The sequence below is a fragment of the Micropterus dolomieu genome, linkage group LG15, assembly GCF_021292245.1.
Source record: "Micropterus dolomieu isolate WLL.071019.BEF.003 ecotype Adirondacks linkage group LG15, ASM2129224v1, whole genome shotgun sequence".
NCBI lineage: Eukaryota > Metazoa > Chordata > Actinopteri > Centrarchiformes > Centrarchidae > Micropterus > Micropterus dolomieu.
This window is the reverse complement of record NC_060164.1, coordinates 17,553,004-17,569,450: the sequence shown is the minus strand read 5'-3', so window position 1 is coordinate 17,569,450 and position 16,447 is coordinate 17,553,004.

The window sequence follows — 16,447 nt, the reverse complement described above, 5'->3', positions numbered from 1 at the left end:
AGCTGAATGTCTTGTCTGCCTGCTTCACTCACAGCTGCTTCAGTCCAGTGTATCACAACTTTTCAGGAGTTTTACCTGGCTAGCTACTTGAAAAATATTAAAATCCAGGTGTTATTTCAAATGTATGACCACTGCTTTATTGAATGCAGGTTATATTTCATTCACAGTCAACAAGAATAATGTTTTAGAGATATTTGTTGAAACTTAAAACTTGAAATGAATTAGGAATCAGAGATGATAATGCAGGCTGTATTTTATGATAGTGTCTTTGGTTCTGGTTCAGTGTTGTGCGGGTCTGACTTTCTGGCAGTTTTACTCTAGAATACTTTGTGACCGCTGACTACAAATGTTGTTGTGGGGTATGGGCCACCCATGAACTTGTGTAATGAATTTGATATATCATCATCTACAGACTTCAGACATTAGTTAAGAAAGCAAGGATATTGTAAGCATTGTTCACTGGAGCACGTGTCTGCACTGTTCTGGGCTTTATGACCTGGGAAAAAAACAGTTGACCCCTAGATTGTTGTTGTATAATTTGCAACATGTGTGTGTGTGTGTATATATATATATATATATATATATATATATAATGTATATAATCATTACATTACACTTACATTTAAAAACACTTTAACATACTTTAAAGGTATGACTTTCCAAGCAATGTCAACAATTATCACGCCTTCCTTTCTGTTTTTTATCTTTATTGACTTGCTTCTTAGATACTTGCTTTCTTTCTTTAGACAGGCAGAGTTGATAGAAGTGCTAATGTAACATTTAGGTATTCCACTTGAGTGTTGTAGTCATTCCCCTTTCATTTCTGCAGTAGCTGTAATGCATGGACAATGGCGTTGGGTTTAAAAAGGAGTGGTTGTGGGTGGTGAGGCTGAGGAATCGATAGGCGTTAGCCCACTAAAGCGATGTGCCCAGGGCGCATAATGAACACGTACAGTGCTGTGGGAAAGTCACACAATCGTGAGAAAGAGCCCTGATTGTTTCTGTCGGTCATCATTTGAGTGCTGACCTCTTTTCAAGTGCGAGCTCACTCAGCTTTGCAGTGGAGTATCACTGCTGTGTGGTTTCTTAGTTCAAATAAAGCCACCATTGTTTAATTTTGAACTTTGCGTATGTGATGTAGGGGTGTGTGTGTGTGTGTGTGTGTTAGAAAATAAGTCTAACTTTGCACATGCTCCTGCCATTTGCAGCTTCAAGAGAACTAAAACTGCACATGAATATACATAAATGTGTACTGTTGTGACGTGTGTTTCTGTGTGTGAGGCCCTGGGTTGAGAGAGAAAAGCATCTTTGGTATTTGAAAATTGAGCCCCACATGTTGTGATGTCCCACTGTGCAGGTAAAAGGGCCAGTTGTATTCAGACACAGAAATGTTATGCATAATGTGATTACAGTCTCAGCAGAGATGGAATTGGAAACACATCTCATGCCATTATTAGGTTCCCAACTCAAAATGCCTCGCTAGAATTATTTGTTCACTGCATAGCAAAGTGTTTATTGTTTTCTTTTTCTTAGCATTTCCATGCTGCTGAGGAGCTCTTGAGGGAGCAGCAGGTGCTTCTTGATCCCAACACTGCTACCCCTGTTACTCTCTGTGCTGCCTGTCAGAATGACACCTAGCCCTGCTACTTGTTCTCTCTACTGCGGTCTGTTTACCTGACACTGACTTAATAATGGTTCTCTACTATATCTTCACACCTGCTCTGAAAGTCTGTGCTTGTGCCTGCTGTGCTTGAATTACCCCACATGTTTTTCCCCCTCATAATAGATTTACAGTGGAGCAATTATAGGGCCTGGAGAGAAATAAATCTCTAATTTATACACTTACAATTCAGGCAAATTAATCAGTAGGCCTATCATAAAGTGCACTGTGGAGTACCGACTGAAAGTTATACTTGCCAGCAGAAACAAATGTTAAATTATTCTAGTAAGCAATTAAACGCTAAATCCCTCCCCAGAAAAGCAATTGTCCAATCATCAACTGTAGGCACTGCAGGAATGTCAAGCTTTGTAATTCCCCACATACACTGTCAAAATTCAGCTTCTCTAAAAGCAAAAACCCAAAATACAAAGTGTAAAATGAATGGATTAAACATTGTGTTTATCTGCTCGGTTACTACCTACAGTAGTAATTGACCTTTGCTTCTGATGCTGAGGACCATACATCACAACTACATTTCAACCATTTCAAGGCTTAATTTGAGTGAATTGACATATGTACAATGAATATGAGAAAAGTCTTGTGTTTGTATGGAAAAGGCAGCTGACAGAGGAAGAGAGGAGAACAGATTTTAAAGTTTGACAGTGAGTACGTGATTGGCTGATGAAGTTTGTGGCAAAATCTGATTGGTAACAGATAAAACCTGCCAGCAACAGTTGTCATTTCAGATGCAAAATCAACAGTCCTTAAACTGAATTGTTACAGAAAGAAAACTTTCAAGCATCAAACCTCAGTCTGAGGACCTCTGACCTTCATGCATACTGACAATGACTAAAACAGGACAGTACAAATCCAGTTTGCTTGGATGTATCATTGGCCCATTGCCAAAACATGCATTGGTCAATGCCAGAATTATCATGGACTTTTAAGTGCAAGAGGCACTTCTACCTTACAGACTTGGCAAGGGACCAGTTCATAGGTTATTTACAGGAAATTAAACGCAGACATCCTTCCACTGTCAGTTTTATTTAATTATGACTTGATTAAAGGAAACATGCATGTGTCTACTGACACTGCTGACTGAAGCAGACAACATCCATTTCCTCTCGAAGTCCAATCAATATTTAATTGCCTTTCTCTTCTGTGTTGGATGTCTTAGGTTCACCTCAAGTACATTACAAGGACTTTTGTCTGGACATAAGCTCTCCGAAGTGAGGACTACCTAAAATATTTAGGTAAAGCAGTCAGTCATTAGAATATAAACCCTCTTCACCAGGACATCCTTTTTCAAGTGGACACAAAACATACTTTATACTAATCAAGTAACAAAAAAAAGTTTATAGCTTATAGGTCACAATCCTGAATGTTGCAGTTTGGACAATCTGCACAATGAAAGTGTATGTACAGCTAGTGTGCTGCTTCAGAAGTCCCCCATGTTGTTTGTGAGGCTGCTCCGGTTGACCGAAGCAATGACATCTAACTACAGCAGCAATCCAAGTAACAGCCTTGTGATCAATAAAGCACATATTGTGCTGAAGGGGAAAGGTATAAGGTGAAGGCTTTCACTTTAATGGTCACATGTTTTGAAAAACGTATTGGCTTGCAAGGACAACAGAGAAAGGGATGTATGGCCGAATGTCTGCAGATTTCAGTGAATCTCACTCATCTGAGCACTCAAGCAGCATTATGTTGTTTCGTCCAAGTCCTCCTATTTCCATCGCTTTCATTTTGTCACCTTCTGACCTCTAAGATTGTTCATTTGAAGCTGTTTGTAGGGTTGCCATCTTCAAAGTGGAAAAAAAAAAGGGACACCTCGCAAGCGGCCATGCCCTGGGGACACAAATCACGTAGGGGTTCTGGAGGTGCTCCCCCATGAGATTTTATTTGGTGTCAGACACTTAATTTTCTCTTCATTTGTTCATCCTCCGAATGTTGAATTTTCAGGCAATAATTTGTGCTTTTTATGCACAAAGGAAACAAAGTATAACGTCGGACATAGCAAATTACCTGGAAGATCACAAAGACCAATATTGTGCTTACACTCTCAGAGAAATGTCAACTTGTATATCTGGGAGAATGGCACGGTATAGGTAACTAGCACATGAGTCTAAGCACAATAGATCTAATAACATTAGTCAACAACAACTTTACTGTATCTGCCTCTAGTGTAGTCTGGGTATTATGGACTGAACGATTCCACTGCGTCCTCTGCCCTAGCACTGCTTGGATGTGGTAGTCCCCTACTGAATGTTGCTTCAAATTGGACAGTCCACCATGGCAGTATAAAACACTCACAAACACTTGACCCTTGCCCTTTCAGGTTGTGTTTCCTAGTTTAGATACAGTGTCAAAGAAAGCTATTGAAACTGTTTGGGGATAACCTATTGAATTTCTCTTGCAGATAAATAACCGCCTGCAAATTACTCACTGCACTGATGGCACATTAAAAGAATAGAGCATTCCCTCCCCCATAGGATGTTTTTTTAAATACCGCCTTAATGTTAGGTGTTGCCTAAGGAATTTGTTAAATCTCATAAATGATGAGGCCTTTATTTTTATGAGCTGATAAGTGACAGCTGCATCATGCAGCGCTATAAAAAGAGAATTTTTTCTCTTGGGAGACTGTAGTGTTGCCTGAGCTGTGGTAAAGCCGCAATGGAAATCCCCGCTATGCTGATGAGGGTTTAAAAAGGAATAGCTCATATAATGGGGTGATCCTTTGTGACTTATCCAAATCCCTCTCTCATCTTCCTTTATTGCTGTTCACTTTGTCCCCTGTGGCTACTCCACACATGGTGGGTGAGCAATGCTGGAGAAGTCCTCGGTGTACTGCCTGTTAATTTGATCTGCTCAGGTTGTCTCACTGGGATAGACCAACAACTTCATGAATGAAGAGGTCTCCTATTTGATATTTTACAGCCAGTGGAATACATTAATTACATAATTCATTGGTGAAACTTTCAGCCCTGTAAAGAACATCAGAAGGTATGGAAGGAAATTATGTAGGGCTACTACTAATTTGCAACTGCAAATACATTTTGAAGGACACATAATGTTTCTAGTTTTTTTTTTATCAACATTCTGTGGAAACTGTTAACATATCTGGCAAGTTGCAAAATATTGATACTAGTCAGTCAAATGTTCTCTTACAATAGTATTTTGCTAAAATATCTGCTAAACACGAGAAAGGACTTTTTCAATATTTAACCAAAACCGTAATCTTTTTCCTTAACCAAAGTACTTTTGTTGCCTTAGCCCAACCACCCACGCAATGCAAACCCCAGTCCTGCTCTCTGGGTGTCTAGGTTATTCTTTGCATGACCAGTATTCATTTTCTCATCTTGGCACACCTCTTACTCAACTTGAGTGATGACCATGATCTTCAATGATGATTCAGCAACTGAATGGAGGACAATTACAATACCTTCATAATATTCAACTGATTTGTCAGGATTTATTTTTCTTCTCCTTCAAGATAAATTATTGCATGCAAATATTTAATAACTACATGTGGGAATAAAGACATATTTTCGTAGGTATTTTGGAATACATGCAGTAAGATGACATCAGCTGGTCGCCATGAACCAGCTGCAATGGCTGCAACATATTCCTTTGAGGCAATTGTGCCTGTCAAAATTACAAAGGGGTAGTCATTTTGATACGAAAATATGTGAAAATAGGGACCAGGTTTAAAAATACAGAAATTGTTTTCGTTTATAAAAATGTAAGAGAAAAAGACAGAAAAGAGAAGATGGGGAACACATTAAGTGTTATACCCACAGAAACAAGAGAGTAAATAAGCACATATTGAGTTTACACAGAAGATGTTTCATTCATAGCTTTGTACAAAAATTTCTCATGAGATTGTGAAACACTGTTAAAGGATTTTATCCTGACACAGAACATGTTTTTTAGCCATGTTTGAGTTTGTGTTGTATTTGGCACTGCTGATGATAATTTCCTACATTATTATTTGGCATGTTAGATTTTTACATATCGGCAGCATTTGTAAGTTACAAATTTGTATTAGATTTGCGACAAAGCATTACATTGTGCTGTGTCAGGCAGTTTGGTTATTTAGTTATTGATTACTGTTGTGTTCCAGTCAATGGCCAGCACCAATCCATCATGTAATGTGTTACAGGTTAAAAATGTTGACCTCACTAACGAAGGACATAAAAAAACAACATATATTGCGTTGAAGCATAACAGGAGCGGAGTAATAAAGGTTGTTTAGTGACATTATTTAATGTAAGCTGTAGCAGTGTGCTTCTGTAATTTTTGGAATATAACTGTGGTAGAGAGGTTTTATAGATTGTGGTAATTTGAGGAAACATAATGAAAGACCCCAATCCAAACCTCACATTCAGCAAACAACAAAAAAGTGAACCGGAACAAAAAAACAAAAAAGACAGAAACTACAAGAATTGAAGTTTCTATTTTGGGGGATTACATCAGATCAAGAAACACTGAGTGTTACTTAAAGACCCCTCTACAAACTTGAATGCATTCGCTGGGGCTTGTATGTGAAACACTGTTATCTTTAGCCCTGAATAAAATGCAAGCATTACTAAAGAGGAAGATGTCCCTTCGAGGGAGATTTAAATTTAAATGTAACCCCAAAGTGGTTAGTTGAATTAATTCATCTTAACTCTGCCCTGTACAAATACCAAATGACTTTGCTCAGTTTCTGCTCCAGTGAGAGTGTGTGTGTGTGTGTGTGTATGTGTGTGTGTGTTCCAGGGCATGCAAATACCAATGTGCATGTCTCACTGCTTGTGTGTTTGTGTTCTCTTATAAAAGCAGCCTTTATTTATAAGAGGCATTTTGGGGGAGGATCCAAGGATTTCTCACAGGGTAAGATAACCAGCCATGTCTGTGATGATAGAGATGTTTGTGTATAAATTAATCAGTAAAGATCGAATCTTCCCCCACTCCAGAACCACAATTACAGCTAGTCTTGAACTCTGGGTTCTCTTGAGTGCCAGGGCAGTGTGCTTCCGACCCTCGCCCACCTGTTTCCCACCAGCAGAGAATGTGAGTGGGAGGCAGATTCAATGGGATGCTCTCACGCTGTTTACGATTTTTCATACACCACAGTGGCAGATTGGGAGTGATGCTGACATATGCAGCGGGATTCTCTTCTGCTGTTCGAGCTTTGCTGACACATCCTGTATATGAGTCATGCATTGCCTGATAGTTACTTCATGGAGTTTAGAATGTACTCTGTTGTTATTAGATGTGAAATATTTTCAATATTTAAAACCCTCTACAGCACACCAGGATGGCTGACAAATATGTTAGTGATGAATAATTTAAAGGGAACAATTTAAAAAGACTAGCCACAGCAGAGGTTATGATGCTCTCTCTTTGTGTTCCTCAGTGGCATCCTTGTATTATGAGAGCGACAAAGAGGCCGAGGCCGAGGCTGTGCATGACTGCTCATGTGATATTGTGTGCGCACATGCTTTGAAATAGATGCTTACATATGCATGTAAGCAAGATAAATGTCTTACATTGTACCATTGGGCATCAAGGGCACAGAGTTATTACTGCTGTTTGCTGTGAATGCAATTCCAGAATGTGCCTGTATTACACAATGGTGATTCAGTGTTTAGTTTCTGAATAAATATGATGAAAGCTGAAAGCCGGGTGCTGCTTTGTTATCGAGATATCCAATGTTTGTTATTTTTTTGTGTTTTATATGAAGTGGAATGATAAGACGGTTTCAAACTGTTGTTTGTGATAAAGTGATGACGCAGCAAAACATTTTTCAAGGTGAAATGCATATTACAAAATGTTGCTCATCACAGCAGGGGAAGAAGCTCTGCCAGCTAGACACTGCTAGCCTGTAAAATCTATATTTGTCTCATTACAAGCCAAGATATCTTGCTTGTAAAAGTTTACTATAAAACGAATCTCAATGATGGAGGGAGTCATGGGCCAGTAGATTTATAAGAGAGAGGGACAGAGACAGGGTGAGAAAAGAGAGATAGATTTTCTTATCTATTTTCATGTCATTGATTTATTCACACATGGAAATGGGGACAAAACGGTAGTTCATCAGTGCGATTAAAACTCAAGAGAAAGATTGAGCCCATGTGTCTTTGTCTTTGCATATTCATTTGGTGTCACATTGAAAGAATAATTACAAATTGATTATCCATGTCCACCAGCAAGGGCCAATCGTTACTTTGTGAAAATCTCTTGAAGCCCACAAGTGTCTGCAGACCCTGAAAGAGAATTAGGTCCTTATCAGGAGAAAGATGTTTTGTGATGTATTATATGTAGAAGATGGTAATGATGATTTTCTAATGAATATTCAATGATGATTCATTATTATGTTCACATAGGACATTTCTTAACCATGTGTTATTTGTCTTAAGCTATCCATGTAGTAAATAAAGTAGTCATTAGTCAAATAAAATCATATGAAAGATAGAGGAGTGAGAAAGGAGCAAAAAATAAATCAAACTGAATATTCTATGTAAATTAATAAAGCAACATTTAGTGTTTTGAATAGCCTGGGTATGCATTTCACCATCTTTAGGCGAGGTGAGCAATGCTGCAATGGAAACAGTGCGCTGATGTAAAATGCAAACGTCTGACACTGGTCACACTTCAGGCATTTGCAATTAAAAAGTTGTTTATCACAGCTTCCAGGCATTGTATTGAAAAGCATAGCAATGAGCTGCGAAGCTCTAATCAGACTAAGGCAGTGCTAAGAATTAAACTATCCGGGTGAAAGATGATAGCCGCTGCTGCTTTTCATTAGCTTCATGACACTCGCTGAGATCCACTGAATAATTAAGGTTTATTAATTATTATGAAACAGTTCATTCCATCAGCTGTATGGGAAAGATGTCACCTATGATGTTATTTAGGGTGATCATAAAATAAATAATAATTTGTGCATGCACAAGTCAGTAGGTGATAAACATAGAAGTTAGTCATAACTTAGGGTGACCATATTTTGGTTTTCAAAAAAGAGGACAGTGGGGGAGGAAGCAGACAGACATCCGCAGAGGATGTAAGGTTGGGGCTGGTGGCAGTGTGTGTGTGTGTGTGTGTGTGTGTGTTTGGGGGCGGGGTAAGATTTCAATAGGGCCAATATTACTGTAGGCCTACTGATTCTAAGTTCAGATAATAGGCTAGTATCCCATATAGCTTACCACTAGTATAATATTACTTCCAGCTGTTTCCTTATGATGTTATCATTCATTAAATCCTTGTGCAAGAAAAAAGATCTTCATAGTCTGTAATGTGTTAGTGCTAAGTGCTAACTTGTCAATAATAACCATTCATGCAGAACGAGCTCAACATTTCGAAAGTTAGCTGTAGAACCACATCAACCTTTTTTGTTGGACGCATTTTTTAGAGGACATGTCCGGGAAAAAGAGGACGTATGGTCACCCTACATAACTAAGAGATACTGTAGTTCAGTAAGATGGCAACGAGGCAAAGATTGGAATTTGGTGCCTCTGCAGAGAAAGCTGAATGATTTGAGTTAATTGTTATAAGGGGCTATGCAGTGATATGATGTTAAATAAATATGAAGGTACTGCTAGCAGACAGTTAGCTTAGCTTAGCACAGAGACTGGAAGCAGGGGGACACAGCTAGTCTTGCTCTGCTCAACAGTGAAAAATCTATGAAACAGTCTGCACATAACCCCCTGTGAAAACAGCCATTGTGGGTTTTTACACTTTGTTTTGTACAGATAACAAAAAGAAATACACCATGTTTATTAGTGACCTTTAGTGATGCTGGTAGATTTTGTAATTGTTGGACAGAGCCAGGCTAGCCCCTGTCTCCAGTCTTTGTGCTTAGCTAAATTAACTGTCTCCTAACTTCAGATTTAACAGACAGTTATGAGAGTGGTATTGATCTCTCATCTAGCTCTGTTTGCCAGAAAGCAAGTAAGAGTGTTTCCTAAAATCTTCCATTAAACTATTCCAGTTTTACACTATTACACTGTATTACCAATTATTATATAATGATTAACCTCTACCCAGTCTTTAATATTTTCTTTTTTTTTATCATTGCCCTTTCTGGACTTATCAGTTTACTCCAGATCTTTGTTCAAAGCTCTGACTTGCAGCGTACTTAATTTTCCTCTTTTGTCAAGGGCAAATTTTGCATGTCATCTGATATATATGTGTGTGTGTGTGTGTGTGTGTGTGTGTGTGTGAGTGAGAGAGAGAGATAGAGCTGTGCAAAAGTCACTTGATTGCCTTCATTTTGTTTATGTCCCTCCATTTGAGGATCTCTATTCTTAGCATGTCATTGCCACCTCACTTTGTCATGACACTCAACAGGGTTTTCTCTCAGCCAATATTCTTCATCACTTCTTTTCTCACCCGCTGTTTTTACCCTCCAGATATCTCTTTTTCTTCTTACCTGGCTGGCCTTGTGTTCCTCACCCCATGTCCTCCTCCTACACGCATCACTCACCTGCACTCCTTCAAGCTACAGCAGAATGACTGAACATGTAGTTTTTCACAACTGAAACTCCTTGCAAACAAAAGTAACATCCTCATCTGTCATCGACTTTCATTTTCTTTTAAATAACCAGTCGCATAAGGAAAAAATATCTCACAAGGCAAAGCTGTGCGGCAAATGTCTTCTAAAAATGGAATAAACCTTGATGATGCTATGACTTGTGTTTTGCATTTCAGCAGCAAATGTCTGCACATATGGTCATACTTCATGCTGTTATGCATGTGTTAAATACACAATGGCACTTTTCCTGTGGTGAAAAGCATAGTGATCTTTTATGACAGTATAGTTTAAATGTTTGTTAAAGGTTTTGAGCAGGCGTGTCACAATAGGAGCCTACAGCAGCCTTTAATTTAGCTCACATTTGTATTTGTTGAATACCAAATGAATGCTTCTTGTGAAGAATCCGGATATAGGATTACATAACAAAAGCATATCCAAAATATATTCTGCTTTGCTTCACTTCAAGCGGCATCTGTTACAGATGCATGAATATCAAGGTCGAAGTGCCTTTTTTTTTTCTAGCTGTCAGAGCATAAAGTCAAAACTACAATGGAATGCGGTACAAAGGTTAAAGTCACATAGAGCACTTAGCCACACACACACACACACACACACACACACACACACACACACACACACACACACACACACACACACACACACACACACACACACACACACACACAAACCTTCTCTGCTATATTTAATTCATGCTGACTGAACAAACTGTCCAAATTATGCTGCACTTTGTTTATTTATGTGTCCTTTGAAAGAAAAAGAACGAAAACTGGATGTGACACAGTTGCAGCTCTTTCATCTACAATCACATAACACCAGATGTTGCAGGTTGTGGTTGTGTGCCATATGCCCGGCTGCTATTTTTTTTAATCTTGAGTGGTGTTCGTGGTGCATTCATTCTACATCAATCCTACCACAATACCGCAGCAGCTACATACTAGGTGCAACTCAAAGCATTCAAGTTTGAAAGTAAAAAATAAGTTCTGTCCCTGACTAATACTGCAGCATTTGAGAAGTAAATGTCGTAACAACGCCTATGCACACAGTCCTTGCAAAATCTTTAGTATGGACAAGCGTCTTCTCACAGTTATGTAATGGGCTTAGTCCATGCAGTGACAAGTTAGCTGATGGCTGAGGTGATTATATCCCTCTTTGGCTTCACTTGAGGACAGTCCCCAGTTTCTAATTGGTAAGAGAGCAGACGACAGGGGAAGAGACGTCTCCCTCTCTTTCTCTGCTCACCCCCTCAGTCCCCCCCTTACTACTTCCCCAGTTCCCAGTCATTTAACTAATCTTGTTTTATCCCCTTGTCGACAGGTGCAGGACTCAGGCAGTAAAATGGAGTGCAGCAGAGATAACTTGCATGGCAGGGCCACAGTAATTTAATGGGAACAGATGTTTCCCCTGCTAGAGTGACAGCAGATCCTTCTCCAGGTCCCTGAAGGGAGGAGTGGACACATTACAGATGGTTGTTGTGCCTGTGGTCATCAGTACTAAGACCCAGGTTGAGACTGGGCTCCAATCCTGTTGAAGATATGAAAGCAAGGATGGACAGAAGAGACCCTGGATAAAAAAATTACTAAAAAGTCCATTGGCTTAAACATTGAAACAGAAGTGGTGATGCAAAAGCACAAGAGATAGACAAAGCAAAAGAAAGGGGGGTGTGTTAACACAGTTTGTATGTTTGTGGGTGTCCTTGTGTGTGTTCATGAACTCATTTTCCTGTGTTTGTATGTGCGTGCGTGGGCAATGGGCATTCTTGTATTTGTGTATGAGAGTATGTGTGGGCAATTGAGAGTCTGTACAATCCCATCACTAGAAATGGCCTCTGCAGACATTGATCGACCAGGGCACTGCACAACAAACAGAGGCAACAACTAAAAGCATTTACACTTTCATAAAGGGAGAAAGGGTGCCTGGAATGTATTCCTCTCCACCGTTTCTCCATCTGTCTCTTTGTAGTCGAAAAGAGATGAATCCCTCACTGTAACCTACTCAAATTGAATTCTTTTTGTGTCATGCTAAAATGAGCGAACATTTCATGAGGTCTTTCCTTTTCCATCATACTTGTAATTCGAGTTGTCTGGTGTGCTCCTTAGGTCAGCATCACACCACATTTTCCTGGCTATAGCACTGCCATTCATAGTTTTTTCCTCTTTGATCATGTCTAGACAAATATTAGGATTAGAAAAAATGTACATTTTTAATTAAAGGTGAAAATTATGTTTGAATATTTTTCTTTTCACAGTTCCATTTTCAGTTTCCCAATTTATGGCTATCTTTTGCACAACTTAAAAGGCCTGAACAAATGGAAAATAGTGTAATTTATAGACATTCTGAGATGACATACTCAGACATACTAGAAAATACATGGATTAAAAGCAATCATGATGTTTTTTATGATAAACATGAGAAAAGTGGACCTCCACAGTAAAGCAGCACTTATCGAGTACAAAAATTGCATTTACTGTAAAACCTTTGGCTCCTGGTGAGGATACCAGTTCCAAATCAAACATCCACTTGAGTCTTTTATTTTGATAGTCCTGCCAGTTCATTCTGCACTGATATTTCCTGGTGATTGCACATCCTAACAGTTCCACTGAAAGGTAATCCATTCAAGTAAACAGTGATTTTGGCAATCACTCCCTGTGCCTCTCTCTGCAGAGATGCATTTCATGATACAATCTAACCATTGTACAATGGGAAACTGGAGACTTCATTGGTATGAACTGTGCAACCTGCATTTTGCTGTGTATGTGTGTATTTTATCTTGTACTTCTTACAGCATGTGTTAACGGCACAGCCAATATTAAAGGCCAGTGGTTCCTATTGGGTTTCAAAGTGTTAAGACAGCTCTAGATTAATACTTTTGTCTTTCAGCATCTTGTTGGCATGGCAAATTACATAATAATGCCAAATAAAGGCTAACGTGTCGGCCCATAACACTACAGCTGTTTTAGCTGATGTAAAGGCCACAGTTTATTCACTGTGTTTGAAATATTTTAATAAATAATTTATTTACTATATCTCGTGTTAATATTGCATGACCCTTACTGTCACTACAATCCCCTGCTCCTCCAGGCTGCATGTCAAAGTGTCCTTGGGCAAGATACTGAACCCTGAATTGCCCCTGGTGGCTGTTCCACCAGTGTATGAATGTATGTGAATGTTATTTTCTGTTTGAGCACTTAGGCTCAAGGTGTGAATGGTGAATGCAGATGTAGTGTAAAAGTGCTTTGAGTGGTCGAAAAAACTAGAAAGGCGCTATACGGAGCATTTACATATAGTCACCATCCCAGACATTAAGCCATAATTCAGCACGTGCACAAGCAGCCTTTTTTTCGTAGAACTGTGAGAATGGCGCTGAAAGGCAAGCACAATGAGACCACCATAAACGTCCACCGACAACTGACACATCCAATGTTAAAAAGCACCGCCATACTGATTGTATAGTATGTTCTCGCTCCACACTACTCAATAGGCGAAAATGCAATTTATGTGCATATTAAATGCAAGATCACTCCTGGTTTCGGGACAGAAAAGCTGTCATATTCGTAAGAGGATGTGCCAATTGGAAAGGTCACAACTGTCTATAGAGAACAAATGAGGCCGGTAATCGTTTTTCCTGCCAGCCTTCTACAGGCACATAAAAGACCAGGTGCTTGTCTGAATCTTGATGATCCCCTCTAAGTGAAATCATTGACACGCATCCAGCTCAATTAAGCAGCTACTATGGTGAGCAAGGAATGATCACATTCTGTAGTAGACAGTGAAAAAAGTCACACTGCACAATGACAGCATCATGAGGATAAGTTAATTCACTGGTTATGATTGGCTGTAATGTGACTGATGATTCTGTGAGGAATTGTATAGTTAAGAGAACTCTGTTTCAGAACAACTTTTTCTCCCATAAAAGCCAGCAACCAAAGTGCCTCTGACATTTACTATACCCCTGTGAGAACTCAGGAGGCGTTAAAGCAGTGTGTACTGTTACACCTCAAGGTCGTGTTTGGCACTGGGTGAGGAGGATTATGGGGTCTAATGGACAGTACTCGACTTTAATGAAGAGCCCTGATGAGGAGGCAGATTGGTCCCCATCAACAGATCAGCCGCTGCCATTTCCATTTTCATGGGTGCCCAGATGCATTGCGGGTGGAATTTCGCGGCTGACTGGTGATTCCTGTGAGCTAAATCTGCCTTTGCACATACAGTATATACAGTATGTGTGTGTCTAAGTATATATATTTTGTGTTTTACAGTATGTCAACTCAGACTGATGCATTTCAGATACATTGAACATATACAGTTCAGCTATATTTGTCTCATTGAGTTCTGAGTCAGTATTCACGCCAAACTATGTCTGGAATCTCTAAAATGTGGCTCATTCAGAAACACAATGTAGTGTAAATTGATTTCAGGCAGTAAGTAAAGCAGCGTTTACTTACTGTGGCTTGTATGGAGAGAAATCAAAAAGCTGTTAGGACTTCCTGATTAGAAAAAAAAGTGTCGGACACAGCTTTTTTGTAGTCTGCAGAGCAACCAGGAACATGAATTGGATTGTGGTTGAATCCATGATACTTAATCATTTTCTTATCAGTGGTTGCTGTCAGTGCCCAGCTAAGGAATGACCCCAAAAGAAAGAGGAGAAATGAAGGACGGAGGGCGCCTCATGCTAGCCTGATGTCTCTCCTTTGAGCTCAGTGACACACCTGCCTATTGACACCAGTGCTTTATTCCACCTGAAATCCCCTCCTGATGCACAATCTGTGAAGGTTAATGGGGGATAAAGCATTTTGTCATAAAGCTCACAGCAGCTCTTGGTCTGGCATTAGAGCCAACAGGCAGGACAGAAAGAAAAATTTATATCACTGCCAGCGGTCACTAGTGAACAACTTGTCATCATGGCCTATTTCAGAACAATATACCCGCTAGTCCCAAGCTGTGGATGCTTAAAGTACAAGGGCACAGCTTAAGATATGTAGTGTGGGATTGGATTGGTGACGGACAATATATTTCTGTTCTGTTCTGTGGTAAAAATGTATATATTAAATCAGTGTAATCAATCAAAGTATTGTAGTAGACATGCAGAAAAAAACGTAGAAACTGCCACAGTTCCATCTCTTAGATATGATCAAGTGAAGTGATGAAGGTCAGATTGGGCTGTTTTTCAGGACAGAAGTGCAGGTGGAAAACATTTTCCTCCCTAAAGGTCTCCAGAGCCTTGAGGAAGCGAATGCACCTGCAACATAGTGCCACATTGCCCATCCACGAAAATGTCCTTCGCTAAAAGCCTCAATGATTTTTCACTGTGAATCGACATTTTCAGTATTATCTGGGAACAACAAACCAAAAACCAAAATAATTATCGAATCACTGAGGACCAAAGCAATCAGGTACAGTATTTACACATCAATGCCTCTTGTCAAATTGGAATTGATGATTGCAAAAAAGCACTGATTTAACCATCAAACAATGAGAAAACACTGATTGTTGCTGCACTGAAAGATGCTCTATGAACATGCTGTATGTAAGAGTTCATTTATCTTCTCTTTTTAAGCAGGCTTAAGTGTTTGTTCTATAGCAATTAAGTTCAGCTGGGTGAACAATCCACATGATTCACTCACAATGCATTTTGGTTAATTAGAGCCGAGCATGACTGCCGGATCTCTTTTGACTTCAATATGGAGTGAAACTAAAATAATTCAGTTATATGATAAGGTAAATTAGGTAAGTGATTGGGTCATTCCTACACACACACACACACACACACACACACACACACACACACACACACACACCTTTATGAATCACTAAGCAGTGTACAGCATTAGTACATGTTTTTGCAATATTTATAGAGCAACACTGCCCCCAGCTGAAATGTGGTATGTGCTACTGGTGCTACACAAATTCAGTGTAGTACATGCTGCAAAGAAAAGTGAACACAGTATGTGCATTTATATATGCAGAAACATGGTTCTAGGAATGTTCACTTAATAACTGATTTAAAACGCAGTTTAGATGACTGGACTCTATGTTTTGAAACTGAAAACATGCCAGTACACTAGAACGTGGCTGAATTTCAATTGATAACTAACAACCAAAGATGAAACGGTGCAATAAATGGACTAGAAATTCTGCTATAAAAATTGTACGCTGTTAAACAGAAGTCATATTTGATGTTTGCAACTTTCAAAGAGGCAGAATTGTTCCAATCACCTGAAATACTGCATGTTATGAAGACAGAGCTACAG